Here is a 16,037-nt window from a genome sequence, read left to right on the forward strand (position 1 = left end):
AACCAAAGCAGTTAATGAAGACAAAGTCTATCCAAGAACAGATTCTCTGATAATTCAATACTTAGAAATTAAAATTTTGGGAAGAAATTAGCATAGGAAACAGAAAGAAAAAATAAATTCTGAGTTGAGAAAGACAGAACAAAAGTAATGATTCTTAGCAGTCAACATGGATGGTGAGAGGAGTAAAAATTGTTGAATTTTCTATTTCTGAGTAACAAGACAGCTGGTGATAATTTCATCAATGACATTGGACAAATAAGAGGAGCAATCTGCAGAATTTGATGCAGAACAAAAGCACAATATCTTCCTTAAAACTCACAACATATTTCCTTTGATGTGCCAATACAACTTAGCATGCAGAACAGTTATTGATTATCAAAAACAGTCAATTAAGAAGTGTCAAGACAATAACTGTTCCCTTGATAACTGTAGGCCATAATTTATACAACAGATGATGGGCAGTGGTATTTTAGTTAATATATAAATTGAATTTTTACAGACTCTAGTACTCTTGTTTCTTTCTCATCCTATTCTTTTCTCTTCCTTAGATCTGTTTTATAAAGTAAATATTATTATTGATTGTTCGGCTTTGAATTAGAATGCTGTTTGTACTAGTCAAGATATATAATGCTAATACTATAATAAATATTGATATTTTAAAACGTAAACTTTTAAAGTATACAAGAGTTAAAATATTTTGTCTTAAAATTAATTGCTATTTTAATAATATTTAATTGTAAAAAGATAGGAACATGTCACAGTATTTAATTAATAAAGAAGTTATAAGATACCTGTGATATATAAGACTTTCATTTTTCCCTAGGTGTAGTGAATTGGTTCACTTTTGTGCTAAAAATGTAGTACATTTTGATTATGAAACCTCTGAGATTAGAAGACATCACTTTCACTTGAGTTTACTGATTAAAATACTTAAAGCAGCAGAGATTTTCAAATATTATTTTGGATTTTGTAAATCAAATTTCCAACAATTGTATTTAGGATGATCACATTTCAGTGCTTTCCACAAAAGTAATAAAGATTTTAAATGAGAGTAACAGATCGAGTTTACTAAAACAAGCTTTGGCATAACTCAGTCTGTACACCCATGCATCTGCAAGCTGTCTATTACTCAAGCATTTTCCAGCAAAACTCATTCTGTATTAAGCTCTGAAGCAGCATCTTTAGTTCATTACTGACATTTCCATATAAAATTTCTACCTGGAACCCAATTAATTAACCAAACCAAAATAATTATTTTCTTCAAAATGTTCTCATTTTTTGTCAGTCCCAGATAATGACATCACCAACATGCCTACATCTTATACTTCAAATTTTAACATCATCTTTGAGACCTCGATTTCCTGTTGTTACCCTAGACATCTTCTTAATAATTCATATCAATTATTTCATTCAACTTCTGAGAAACTCTCTTTTAACAAATAATTTCATTAGGTTTTTTTCTTACAAAAGTATTATATATTCATTATATAAGATATAGGAAATGTAGACAAATCTAAAAATTAAGTTAATACTTACTCATAATCCTACATACTGGAGAGAATTACCATTACTATTCTATTGCATATATATATTATATTTAACAGTCACATTAATGCATATAATTTACAAAATAGAAATTATTGTGTATATTTTATTTAATTTAGATTTCAATGTCTTGTAAATATGTTTCATTGCATTAGTTACTCTTCCAAAACAGTCTCTCCCCATTTTTTGTTGTTACCTAGTTAAGAGGAACCACAATCTCTCCATTTGAAAATTATGTTTATTTAACTTAAAATATGTTTTTATACTAGTAGCATAATATTCAATTAGCTGGATGGACTACAATTTATTGAAGTTTTTCCTAATGGTAAGCTAATAAATTATTTATAATTTCTCATCACTATAAACAGTATGCCTAAGATTATGAATTTCATTAAATCTTTCTGCTAGTATTTCCTTATCTATTCCTAAAAGTGGATTGGTAAGAGTGAACACCTATTGTGGCATTTGATATGCACTGTGCAGAGACCTGTTCTACTTTTCATTTCCTGCAGAGAGATCTCATGCTCATTAGCATGATGTTTGAAGCTTTCAACCATTTGGTTTTAAATAGTCATTAGCTATTCCAGTTTTTTGGCCTGCTAAAATTGCACCCACTCACACAGCTACACTCTAACTATAGTAAACCCATTTGGTTGTTTTGATTCAAGTGCATATTTCTGCCTCTTGTTTAAACATGTCAGAGTTGTTTTTGTTTTTGTTTTTAACATTTCCGCCTTGTTTATTTATTGGGTAATTTCTCAGAAGCAAGGTTTTCAAAAAGAGGAGAGGGATGAGATATTCTGTAAAGAGAAATATGAATATGAAGCCCCCTCTTTTTGAGGAAAGGGGAACATGTAAAAACCAGCTGAGGGAAAGGAACAAGAGGGGAGAGATTAGAGAACATGGAAAAAAATAACAATTTCTCTAAGAACTGGATTTATCCACAGTCAACTTTCTACTCCTTTTGTCCTGTTCCAATTGTTTGAACACAGATTTCAAATAACCTTTTTTAAAATCTAGTTTTGGTATATAGAGTTGTATCCCTTTTTCTATGCACACTTTCTCATGTACAACATGCAATTATAAAAACAGGATTGGTTCCAATGCTGTTATGCTATCTGTAGTCTTCCTCCTTAACACTCTGTCAGGTGCCAATCTTCTCATGTTAGTTAGTTCACATATTCATCAACGTTTTAATAGCTGTATGGTAATTTCTTTAACTGTTTTTCTAATGGACAATCAATTTGTCTCTATTTTTGTATTTTTAACAACATGTGTTCATGCTTCTTTTCAGCCTTTAATGTCAGGATTTTTGATATCCTATATAAAGACACCTGTAGGGTGAAACATCTGTGTCTCCTTGGATAACACTTTTTCTCCCCTTTGTGCCTTTCATGGTATTATGTGTCTCTAATATATAATATGGATGTAATATATACTTCAGTGTAATAAAACTGTGTGTGACTGTATCTTGATTTTGACCACTATGCCTAGCAAGTGGCTTAAGGTAGAGTGTATTTCAGTTATGTGGCTTAAGGTAGAGTATATTTCAGTTATGTTTGTATACACTGAAATACCTTGCTCAAAAGAACAATACATGATTTGTATTACATTGAATGTTGTATATAGTAAGTGCAGCTTCTACCTTGTTCAGCACAGCTTGTATGTTTGTGGTATATGCTAGGTATTATATCATAAAGTGTTTTAAATTTCTTGAGTAAAGATGAATTCCGATAGTGAAAAGCAAATTGGGAATATTAAATCTTTCTGGCATGGATGATGGCCATGTGCACCCACGTATCAGAGAGCTGTCTATTGCTCAAACATTTCCCAGAAAATCTGACTCACTATTGAATTCTGAACAACATTTTAACTGAGTTTAGGGCCAATATTTAAATTAGTGAAATCTTCAATTATCAACCTTTATTTCATACTCTTTCATTTGTCCTTAATACTAATACATTTTAAATATTTCATAAATATAAGTAATTGCATAGAATTTTTATAGAGATATATGAGGAACTTAATAGTTCAAAATTCATTAAAATGCTCAGAACTTTGAAAATCTATAGTAATGTTAGTGTTGTATGCAACAAAAGGTTTTATATGATACTTTACTCCAGATTACATAGAATGAGACCTCCTTTCCTGTTAAAAACATTATATTCTCACACAATACACTGGATACATCTTTTTTATGAGAAGCAAGTGTCTTCTTAAAAATATTTGATTAAATATCTATAAGATTTGTATTCAGGTCTAACAGTGATTTAAGCAATATAAATATAAATTTGTGACAGATCTTCACAGCAATTACCTAAACAGAGCTGTTTTAAACCTTTTGGTGGTTTCAAGTATAATTTCCCCATTGTGCTTTGTTTTGAAAATGGAATTTTACCAAATGCAATCTTTTATAAAATTTTATTTTAAAATGTTTGTGTGTACATAGTAGGTGTATATATTTATGGGGTACATGAGATGTTTTGCTATAGGCATGCAGTGTGAAATAAGCACATCATGGAGAGTGGAGTATCCATCCCCTTGAGCATTTATTCTTTGAGTTACAAATAATCCAATTACATACTTTATTTTGGAGTTTCCTCAAAAAGTTAAAAATTGAACTACCAAATACACTCTTCCAATTTGATAAAGTAGGTGTCCAAAGTAGTCAGAAAGTAAATGCACAATAGGCACATCCACCTTTGATTTTTAATAAATGGTGTGATGTGAATGGTCCAAAGAAACAATCAGAAGCAAATGGAGTCATTTTGGTAATAATTTAACATATTTACTCTTATAATTTTCTTTTTAAAATATTTTCCACAAACGTTAAAATAAAATAATTAAGAAAAATTAGTCAGGGCAGTGGTATATGCCTGTAGTTGCAGCTACTTGTGAGGCTGAAGTGGGAGGCTCACTTAAGCCCTGGAATTCAAGGCCAGTCTCGGCAACATAGTGATACCACATCTCTAAAACACAAATAAACAAAACCAAATGTATCATTTGTACATACATTTTGTTTATCTTTTAGGCCAAGGGAAAGTATATTATGATTGCAAAGAACAAGAAAGTCTAAGTATAATTTCTGCTTGAGGTGGAGGAAAAGTGTCAAGAGTTAGGTCTTTTTAAAATTATTTTAGCCCATTGATTCTCTATCAGCAGCAGTATTGTGTCCTAGATGAAAACTGGCAATATGTGTGGATGTAATTTGTTGTCAGAAGTGGATAGTGCTACTGGCATTTAATGGACAGAGGTGAGAAATGCTGCCAAATATTCTATAATGCACCACATAAACATGCACAATAAAGAATTATCTGACCCCAAATGTCAATAGTGCCAAGGTTGAGAAACACTGTTTTAATGTCTATCAGCCCTTTGCCTCCTTTTGTGGATGTCTCTGTCCTGTACCTATAACCAAGCTTTAGTCCCCAGTCCTTGTGGTCAAGAAAGAAAAAAACATCTATATTATATACAATAAGCTGTGATATATATATATATACACACACACACACACACACAGATATATTTATATTTGTTCCAAACTACTCAAACCCCAGTCATAAATGTAAAAAAAAAAAAAGTAATCTTAAGCCATTTCTCACCTGCTGATGTATCTCTCATATATTCATACACTCATACTTATTTTTTTTTGTTTTGTCTTCAATACTCAATTTTTAAGAATGAGATAAACTGATCACATGTGAAGGATTATTAAAACATTTTAATTTAATTAGACATTTTATTGCTGAATGTTCTTTATTGCTCTTGCTATATTAAATGAGAGTGAGAATCTACAAGATTACTGAGTGTTGCTGAAAGGCCAATATTTTCATGCAATTTTCTAGTCACTCTACATTACATCAATTTCAAGATTGAAGAAGCCAGGTTGGCCAAGATTTAGATAAAAATGAAATTCTTGTCTTAGAGCAGGGATTGGCAAACTACAACCTACAGACTAAGTTCAGCCAGGCAATCTGATTTTGTGTTGAAGACTTAAATCTAAGTCCTGGAATTATGAAAATACTACAACATAACATTGGGAAAATGTTTTACAACATTAGTCTTGGCAAATAGTTTTTGAATACACCCCAAAAGCACAGGCAATAAAGCAAAAATAGGCAAATGAGATCACATCAAGTTAAAAAAAAACTTCTGCACAGCAAATGAAACAATCAACAATGTAAAAAGACAACCCACAGACTGGGAGAGTTTTTTCCAAACTATCTGTCTGATGAAGGATTAATAACCATAGTATATAAGGAGCTAAGACAGATCATTAGTGAAAAATGAACAGATAATTTAATTGAAAAATGGGCTAAAGATCTGAAGACATTTCACCAAAGAAGATATATAAATGGCCAACAGTTATGTGAAAGAATGCTCAAAATTACTATCATCAGAGAAATGAAAATGAAAACTACAATGAGATATCACCTCACGCCAGTTTAAATGGTCATTATGAAAAAAAAAAATACAAGGAATAACGAATGCTGGTGAGAATGTGGAGAAAGGGAAACCCTTGAACACTGTAGGTAGGTATGTCAATTAGTACAGCCACTATAGAAAACAGTACGGCGGTTCCTCAAAACAATAAAAGTAGAACTATCATGTTATCCAGCAAATTCACTACTTAGTATATAAAAAAAGAAATGAAATCAATATATCAAAGGGATATCTGCATTCCCATGTTTATTAAAACACTATTCACAATAGCCAGAGTATGGAATCAACCTTAGTGCCCATCAATGCATGAATGGATTAAGAAAATTGGTATGTATACGCAATCGAATATTATTCAGCTATAAAAACGAATAAAATCCTGTCATTTGCAGTAACAAAGATAGAACTGGAGGTCATTTTGCCAAATGAAATAAGTCAAGCATAGAAAGACAAATATTTCATGTTTTCACTCATATTAAGGAGCTTAAAAATGTATCTCATAAAGATAAAGGGTAGATTGGTGGTTTGCAAGTAGTTCATAAAATAGCTCAGTTATATTTTTTATGAATTTCCCATGGCGACTTTTGTGCTACAATGCATTTGAGTAGTTGCCACAGAAATTATATAGCTTACAAAGTTTAAAATCTTACCCCTGGACTTTTCCAGAAAAAAAAAATAATGTCATCCTGTTCTAGAACAATGATTTCTAAATACTAAAGTGAGTTCTTGTGGCCACAGGGAGAGCGAAGCAGTAAGTTTGAAGCTAGAATAGTCCCTTCTTCTCTTGAAATGTATTCACGTCTATCTGCATAATCTAATGAAACTTTTACAGAGTTTAAAATCAGTGACTTAAATCTTTAAGTACTCAGTAAATATTTGTTTTGATCATGCTGATAATGACAGTAATGATGTTAATAAAGGATATAGTTAAGATCAACACAAATTGAGTACATATTATGCACCATATATGTACAGGAGGAATGACATGATTCTTTCCCTGGGGGTGGCAATAGAATTTTTTTTTCTCTAGGATTTGTATTATCTTTGTTGAATTTAAGGACACACATTGTAATATGTAGTGGTTACACATATACAGGGTATATATTACATCGTAATATATATTAGTTAAATGTATAGTATTAACAACGGTTTATCAGGAAGAGATGAATTAACTCTTTTCTTTCTCTTTAGTTTTACCATATATTTTTAAAATGTCTTTTGGACGTTTTCAGGTTAAGAATCTTTAAAATAGGCATTCAAGTTTATCCTGTGGGGATTTCTAGATATTCATTTTGTCCTTTTCCTTGTAATTATTTTGCCTTCCTTTTATTGAGATAAAAGTGTTAAATTATAAAATAAATTATGTATTTTGAATAATTTCTGTCACTGGTTATTTCTGTATATAAGTGGCAATAAGAGAAATGGGGGACAGGGCAATGTAAATTGAGAGCAAGGACATATCTAAGTTACAGAAAAAACAAAACAAAATGCTATCCATAAAGAGGATTTTCTTCTGACCTAAAGTGGCATGATTTCCTACATCAGAGGGTAAGTGCTCAGGTCTAAGGTCTTAACTCTACCCCTTTCCCTTAAAGCCCTTTCCCACTCCTTGTGTTCTCAGCTCAGCAATTAGCAAATGTGTCTACCCAGTCACTCAACACAAAAAGTTTGGCAGTATCTTTAATTTATCTTGCTTTCCACATGCAATCTATCATTAAGTCCTATTAATTCACCTCCTAAACAATTAACCACCACTACTACTTTTATCCAACAATTTTATCACATCTTTCTTGGTCTACTACGATTGTCTCCCCATGGCTCTCCATGTTTATACCATTGCTTTCACACAATCTGCTGTCACTAATGCAATGATGTTTTTGAAACACAAATTATATAACTCAGTCGAGTTTATAACCCCTCTCCACCTTCACAATTAAAATAAAAATTGAAGATTTTGTTCTGAATTATGAAGCTTTGGTGATCTGAACTGTGTCTGCTCTCCTGATTTCATCTGATGCACCTTCTCCCTAGGCCCACACCAGAGATGCTGACCTTCCCTTTCTTCCTGCAAGGTGACTCACTCATTTCTACTTTTTACTCTTTTCTCTGGGGATTTGCTTTCTCGTGATCTTTGCTGCATGTGTTCTTTCTAAAGAGTTTAAATGAGGCTGGAGAAGTACTACTATTATTTTTGATGTGGAGATAAAAATAGGTTTAGCATTTGCACTATCTTGCTGTATTTATGCACAAACATTTTAGTATATAGTTAACTTAAATATTGTTTTCTCAGAGATGTCTTCCCCTTCAGTCCCCTAGTTACTCATTAAAGAATGGCATGTTTTCTTTTTTTTAACCTGCTTCATTGAGGTATAATTTACTTAAATTATGTTATCAATTTAATTACTTTTGAGAAATATATAAAGGCATGTAAATGCCACCATAGTCAAGATAGAGAACATTTCCATCACCCCCAGAATGTTCCTTTAGGACACTTGCTACCAATAAGCTACGCCCCCCTCCACTTTCCTGAATAGACATTTCTCAAGAGAAGACATTCAAATGACAAACAAATATATGAAAAAAAAAAAATGCTCAGCATCACTAATCGTCATGGAAATGCATATGGAAACCACTGTGAGATATCACTTAACACAGGTTAGAATGACCATTACCAAAAGGGGAAAAATGTTAGCAAGGATATGTCAAAAGAAAAACTTGAGCCAAATTAAATTTTAAAAAGTTTATTTAAACAATTAATTATTTGCTAATTGGACAGTCCCCAGAGTCACAGCAGATTCAGAGAGACTCCAGGGATGTCTCAGGGTCAGAACAAATTTATAGACACACACTTTCCCCACACACCTTGCATGTAAAAATTATGTTTTCAGTAGTCTCAATTACATGTTACAATGGTAACTCTGAGCAACTTTTACTTTTAGTGCATACATTTCCTTTCATGAATTATCTTATGACTTCCATAGACATGACATGCTTGGACTTTCTGACTTGTCCTAAACATCCCTTTTTTTAAACAACCAGTTATTTTACTTTAGGACATGAATTTGCCATAGAAGATCCGCTCTTACATAACATCTCTTTTATTTATAACCTTCTTTGCATAGCTAGGGCACATGGCTAATTCCACATGTCCCCAGGCTTTCTTTAGAATCTAATGCTCCAGAATAAATTGAACAATTTTTAAAAGTCAAAGAAGCAGTTTATGACCTTAAAGCATTTAGCAAACCTAGTATCTCACCTGCATAATTTAGACCAAATGTTTTTATTTTGCTAATAATCTTTAAAACTATTTTAATTTTCCAAAGACTACTAAAGTTATGTGAGCTATAGAACATTACAGTTTTAATTTGTCTTTCAATATATTTGATTTAAGCACTTATTTTTCTTTAAGCCAGTTAATTAGAGCTCACACACACAATACACATATAAATATACAGACAGACAGAAGAAGATCCAGTAGTTGTAAGATATTTCATTTACCAGTTTCTAAGTTTCTTAATTGGATTACTGACCTTAGGGTGCAGTCCAGGGAAGAAATAACTAGGAAAACATTCAGTTACTAGGGCCTAACAAGCAGGCACAGCTGGAAGGCAAAACAGATCTCTAAAAATCAAAGGTCCCATTTTTGTACCAGATCCTGGATCTCAAAAAGAGGGAATCAGCCCATTCCCATGGGAGTCTTCTCCCTCGGTGTGGAGTGGGGACATTTCTATAATGTGCATGGGGCAAGAGCATGCTTCTCTAATCCAAACATGCAAACAGTTAAGTATTTCCCCATAATTGCCATCAGCCATCACTAAAAGTACATTTCCAACCTAGTTATTACACATCAAAGCTCCCTTAATGTGAATTTTGATTACTTCACAAAACCATCAGATAACACAATGCAAAACAGAAAAAGCCTTAGATTTTTAAAGGGATCTATCTGCTTTTAATTCCTGGGGTTTCATGAGGAGAACAGAGTGGTTTTTGTTTGTTTGTTTGTTTGTTTGTAGACAGGTTCTATGGTGCCTCCTCTGGTTTTCCCAAGGAGTCCTAGTCTATCAGAAGTTATCTTAGGTCCTCTCATGTGTGCATGAAGACTAGCAAGAGAAAAATTGATAAAAATAGTTAAGTGGACTGAGAAGAAAAAATTATTTTTTCCTAACAAAATTCAAGAAGGGAAAAAACATAAAGGCCTTTTAAATATTTGTATATCAAGGATATCCACTTTTAATTAAGCTGACTTTTAACCATAGTCCTCTTTTAAAAATCCTTTTAAATCTCTTATTACCTGACTTTAACCATGCCAAACAGCATTTCTGGCTTTTGAACTTTACCGAAGGTAACCTCCCAGGTGCTCAGAGAAAGGAAAATTCAAGAGAGTTCATAGAGGGGAAGACTATCAATAAATTGTAAAGGTCACACAGATATCAAACCAGAAAGAAATCATTCCTTAAGCCAGGAATTGAACCTGGATGGCCACTGTGAAAAGGCAAAAGCTTTGAATCTATAAATTACCTTGGGCAGTATGGCCATTTTCACAATGTTGATTCTTCCCATCCATGAGCATGGAATGTTCTTCCATTTCTTTGTGTCCTCTTTTATTTCATTGATCAGTGGTTTGTAGTTCTCCTTGAAGAGATCCTTCACATCCCTTGTAAGTTGGATTCCTAGGTATTTTATTCTCTTTGAAGCAATTGTGAATGGTTGTTCACTCATGATTTGGCTCTCTGTGTGTTATGGTTGTGATTTTTGCACATTGATTTTGTATCCTCAGACTTTGCTGAAGTTGCTTATCAGCTTACGGAGATTTTGGGCTGAGATGATGGGGTTTTCTAAATATACAATCATGTCATCTGCAAACACAGACAATTTGACTTCTTCTTTTCCTAATTGAATACCTTTTATTTCTTTCTCTTGCCTGATTGCCCTGGCCAGAACTTCCAACACTATGTTGAATAGGAGTGGTGAGAGAGGGTATCCCTGTCTTGTGCAAGGTAATTTATAGATTCAATGCCATCCTCATCAAGCTACCAACGACTTTCTTCACAGAATTGGAAAAAACTACTTTAAAGGTCATATGGAACCAAAAAAGAGCCTGCATTGCCAAAAATATCCTAAGCCAAAAGAACAAAGCTGGAGGCATCACAATACCTGACTTCAAACTATACTACAAGGCTACAGTAACCAAAACAGCATAGTACTGGTACCAAAACAGAGATATAGACCAATGGAACAGATCAAAGCCCTCAGAATAATACCGCACCTCTACAACCATCTGATCTTTGACAACCCTGACAAAAACAAGAAATGGGGAAAGGATTCCCTATTTAATAAATGGTGCGGGGAAAACTGACTAGCTAACCATAAGTAGAAAGCTGAAACTGGATCCCTTCCTTACACCTTATACAAAAATTAATTCAAGATGGACTAAAGACTTAAATGTTAGATGTGAAACCATAAAAACCCTAGAAGAAAACCTAGGCAATACATGTGTAAAACACCAAAAGCAATTACAACAAAAGCCAAAATTGACAAATGGGATCTAATTAAACTAAAGAGCTTCTGCACAGCAAAAGAAATTACCATCAGAGTGAACAGGCAACCTACAGAATGGGAGAAAATTTTTGCAATCTACTCATCTGACAAAGGGCTAATATCCAGAACCTACAAAGAACTCAAACAGATTTACAAGAAAAAAACGCACAACCCCATCCAAAAGTGGGCAAAGGATATGAACAGACATTTCTCAAAAGAAGACATTCATACAGCCAACAGACACATGAAAAAAAGCTCGTCATCACTGGCCATCAGAGAAATGCAAATCAAAACCACAAAGAGATACCATCTCACACCAGTTAGAATGGCAATCATTAAAAAGTCAGGAAACAACAGCTGCTGGAGAGGATGTGGAGAAATAGGAACACTTCTACACTGTTGGTGGGATTGTAAACTAGTTCAACCATTATGGAACACAGTATGGCAATTCCTCAAGGATCTAGAAGGAGAAGTACCATTTGACCCAGCCATCCCATTACTGGGTATATACTCAAAGGATTATAAATCATGCTGCTAAAAGATAAATGCACACATATGTTTATTGCGGCACTATTCACAATAGCAAAGACTTGGAATCAACCCAAATGTCCATCAGTGACAGACTGGATTAAGAAAATGTGGTACATATACACCATGGAATACTATGCAACCATAAAAAAGGATGAGTTTGTGTCCTTTGTAGGGACATGGATGCAGCTGCAAACCATCATTCTCAGCAAACTATGGCAAGAACAGAAAACCAAACACTGCATATTCTCACTCCTAGGTGGGAACTGAACAATGAGATCACTTGGACTCGGGAAGGGGAACATCACACACCAGGGCCTATCATGGGGAGGGGGGAGGGGGGAGGGATTGCATTGGGAGTTATACCTGATATAAATGACGAGTTGATGGGTACTGACAAGTTGATGGGTGCAGCACAGCAACATGGCACAAGTATACATATGTAACAAACCTGCACGTTATGCACATGTACCCTAGAACTTAAAATATAGTAAGAATAATAATAATAGTAAAATAAAAAATAAAATAACAGAAAACAAAAATTTAAAAAAATAGGTATATTACACAAACATTAATGCAAGGAAAGCAAGAGTGCCTGTATGTATATCAGATAAAGCAAAGAAAATTACCAGAAACAGAGATTATATAAAGATCAAAGGTTTAATCCATGAAGAAGACAGCAATTTTAAAAGTGTACTCACCAAACAACAGTGCTGCAAAATATGTGATGTGAAAACTGCCAGAACTAAGGTGGGTCAGGCTGGGACCTGTGCTGCCTCAGAATGTAAATTGTAACAAGGGGGCAGGGGGGGTGAGGGGACAGCAACATGGGCCTGTGAGGCCTGTAGGGTCCCCGCATTCCCCAGATCCCCCCGCAGCCGGCTCCACAGTGGTCGGCTCCGCTTGGTTGCCGCGTGCGGATTCGGATTCCAGACCCAAGGCTGTGTGTTCTCCACCGCTTGTTGTGGCCAGTGTTACTGTGGTGACCCCAGAGCAGCCTTGGCGCTATGGAGGAGCCTGGCGCTTCGCCTCAGCTCTATTTGGGGCTGGTCCTGGAGGAGCTAGGCAGCCTTCTGGCAGCACTGCCTGAAAGTAGGAGACCATATTCGAATCCTTATGGTTTTCCATGGGAACTGGTGGTATGTGCAGCCGTTGTTGGATTTTTTGCTCTTCTCCTTTTTTTGTGGAGAGCTTTTAGATCCGTTAGGAGTCGGCTTTATGTGGGAAGAGAAAAACAACTTGCTGCAACGCTTTCTGGACTAATTGAAGAAAAATGTAAACTACTTGAAAAATTTAGCCTTATTCAAAAAGAGTACGAAGGCTATGAAGTAGAGTCGTCTTTAGAGGATGCCAGCTTTGAGAAGGCGGCAGCAGAAGCACGAAGTTTGGAGGCAACCAGTGAAAAGCTGAACAGGTCCAATTCTGAACTTGAGGATGAAATCCTCTGTCTAGAAAAGGAGTTCAAAGGAGAGAAATCTAAACATTCTCAACAAGATGAATTGATGGCAGATATTTCAAAAAGGATACAGTCTCTAGAAGATGGGTCAAAATCCCTCAAATCACAAATAGTTGAAGCCAAAATCATCTGCAAGATATTTAACATGAGTGAAGAACGACGCGAGATAGCAATACAAGATGCTTTGAATGAAAATTCTCAACTTCTGGAAAGCCAGAAGCAGCTTTTGCAAGAAGCTGAACTATGGAAAGAACAAGTGAGTGAACTTAATAAACAGAAAATAACATTTGAAGACTCCAAAGTACATGCAGAACAAGTTCTAAATGATAAAGAAAATCACATCAAGACTCTGACTGGATGCTTGCTAAAGATGAAAGATCGAGCTGCTGTGCTTGGAGAGGACATAATGGATGATGATAACTTGGAATTAGAAGTGAACGGTGAATTGGAAAATGGTGCTTACTTAGATGATCCTCCAAAAGGAGCTTTGAAGAAACTGATTCATGCTGCTAAGTTAAATGTTTCTTTAAAAACCTCCGAAAGAGAAAGAAATCACATTATTATTCAGTTATCTGAAGTTGACAAAACAAAGGAAGAGCTTACAGAGCATATTAAAAATCTTCAGACTCAACAAGCATCTTTGCAGTCAGAAAACATGTATTTTGAAAGTGAGAATCAGAAGCTTCAACAGAAACTTAAAATAATGACTGAATTCTATCAGGAAAATGAAATGAAACTCCACAGGAAATTGACAGTAGAGGAAAATTCCCGGATACAGGAAGAAGAGAAACTTTCTAAAGTGGAAAAAAAGATCAGCCATACCACTGAAGGGCTGGAGACCTATGGAAAGCTAGACAAAGATCTTGAAGAAGAATTGGAGAGAACTATTAATTTTTATCAAAGACAGGTTATTTCCTATGAGAAAAAAGGACATGATAATTGGTTGGCAGCTCAGACTGTTGAAAGAAACCTCAATGATTTAAGGAAAGAAAATGCTCACAACAGACAAAAATTAACTGAAACAGAGTTTAAATTTGAACTTTTAGAAAAAGATCCTTGTGCACCTGATGTTTCAAATACAGCATTTGGCAAAGAGCATTTCCCATATGGTCCCTCAGCATTGGGTCAGCCTTCATCTGAAACGAGAGCTTTTCTATCTCCTCAAACTGTGTTGGAGGGTCCACTGAGACCCTCACCTGTGCCTCCGGGGGGAGGAGGAAGAGGCCCAAGAGGCCCAGGTAATCCTCTGGACCATCAGATTACCAATGAAAGACGAGAACCAGGCTGCGATACGTTAACCGATCCTTTCAGGGCTCCTCCTGACACTGGGTCCCTGTTGTCTCCATGGGAACAGGACGATAGGATGATATTTCCTCCACCAGGACAATCATATCCTGATTCAGCTCTTCCTCCACAAAGGGAAGACAGATTTAATTCTAATTCTGATGGACTGTCTGGGCCAGGAGAACTCAGAAGTGTTAATATGCCTTCTTTGGATAAAATGGATGGGTCAATGCCTTCAGAAATGGAATCCAGTAGAAATGATGCCAAAGATCATCCTGGTAATTTAAATGTGCCTGATTCATCTCTCCCTGCTGAAAATGAAGGAACTGGTACCGGCTTCGTTCCTCCACCTCTGGCTCCAATCAGAGGTCCACTGTTTCCAGTGAATACAAGGGGCCCGTTCATGAGAAGAGGACCTCCTTTCCCCCCACCTCCTCCAGGAACCATGTTTGGAGCTTCTCGAGGTTATTACTGTCCACGAAGGGATTTCCCAGGTCCACCATGTGCTCCATTTGCAATGAGAAACATCTATCCACCGAGGGGTTTTCCTCCTTCCCTTCACCCAAGACCTGGATTTTACCCCAACCCCACATTCTGAAGGTAGGAGCGAGTTCCCTTCAGGGTTGATTCCACCTTCCAAGGAGCCTGCTACTGAACAACCAGAACCACAGCAAGAAACCTGACAATATTTTTGCTCTCTTCAAAAGTAATTTAGACTGATCTCATTTTCAGTTTAAGTAACGGCTGTTACTTAAGTGATTACACTTTTCTCAAATTGAAGTTTAAGGAATTATAGTTCTTAGTATAGTAGTTTGTAAATAAAGATGATTTAAATACAAAAAAAAGAGTTTCATATTTTAATGCTATGCTTAATGATATGTTAAAATTTCAATTAGCATGTTTTAATTCTTTGTACAGATCTTATCACCATTTGTTATTTCTGTGTTGGTGTATTTCAAAGCCTACAGTATATTTCCTTTTTTTTTTTTTAATCCCCACTGAAATTTTAAGTAAGCTTCATCATTACAAATACCTGTTTGTATCTTGACCACTACTATATCCTCACTTCTGTAAAAATACTGGTGCACAATAATTTCTCAATAATAATTTATTCCTGAATGAATGTATTATATGTTACCTTGAAAAAATTGTCTAATTTTTCTAGGACTTATGTTTCCACATACACACACACACACACACACACATAGAATATACATATAGATATAGATACATGTAACATACATAT

At 34.9% G+C, this 16,037-nt stretch overlaps 1 pseudogene; it reads left to right on the plus strand.

Annotated features, from left to right (window-relative positions):
* Positions 1 to 13,013: 13,013 nt before the first annotated feature.
* On the plus strand, positions 13,014 to 15,641 carry LOC105471058 (cTAGE family member 15-like; annotated as a pseudogene).
* Positions 15,642 to 16,037: the final 396 nt, after the last annotated feature.

Source organism: Macaca nemestrina, chromosome 6 (assembly GCF_043159975.1).
Source record: "Macaca nemestrina isolate mMacNem1 chromosome 6, mMacNem.hap1, whole genome shotgun sequence".
NCBI lineage: Eukaryota > Metazoa > Chordata > Mammalia > Primates > Cercopithecidae > Macaca > Macaca nemestrina.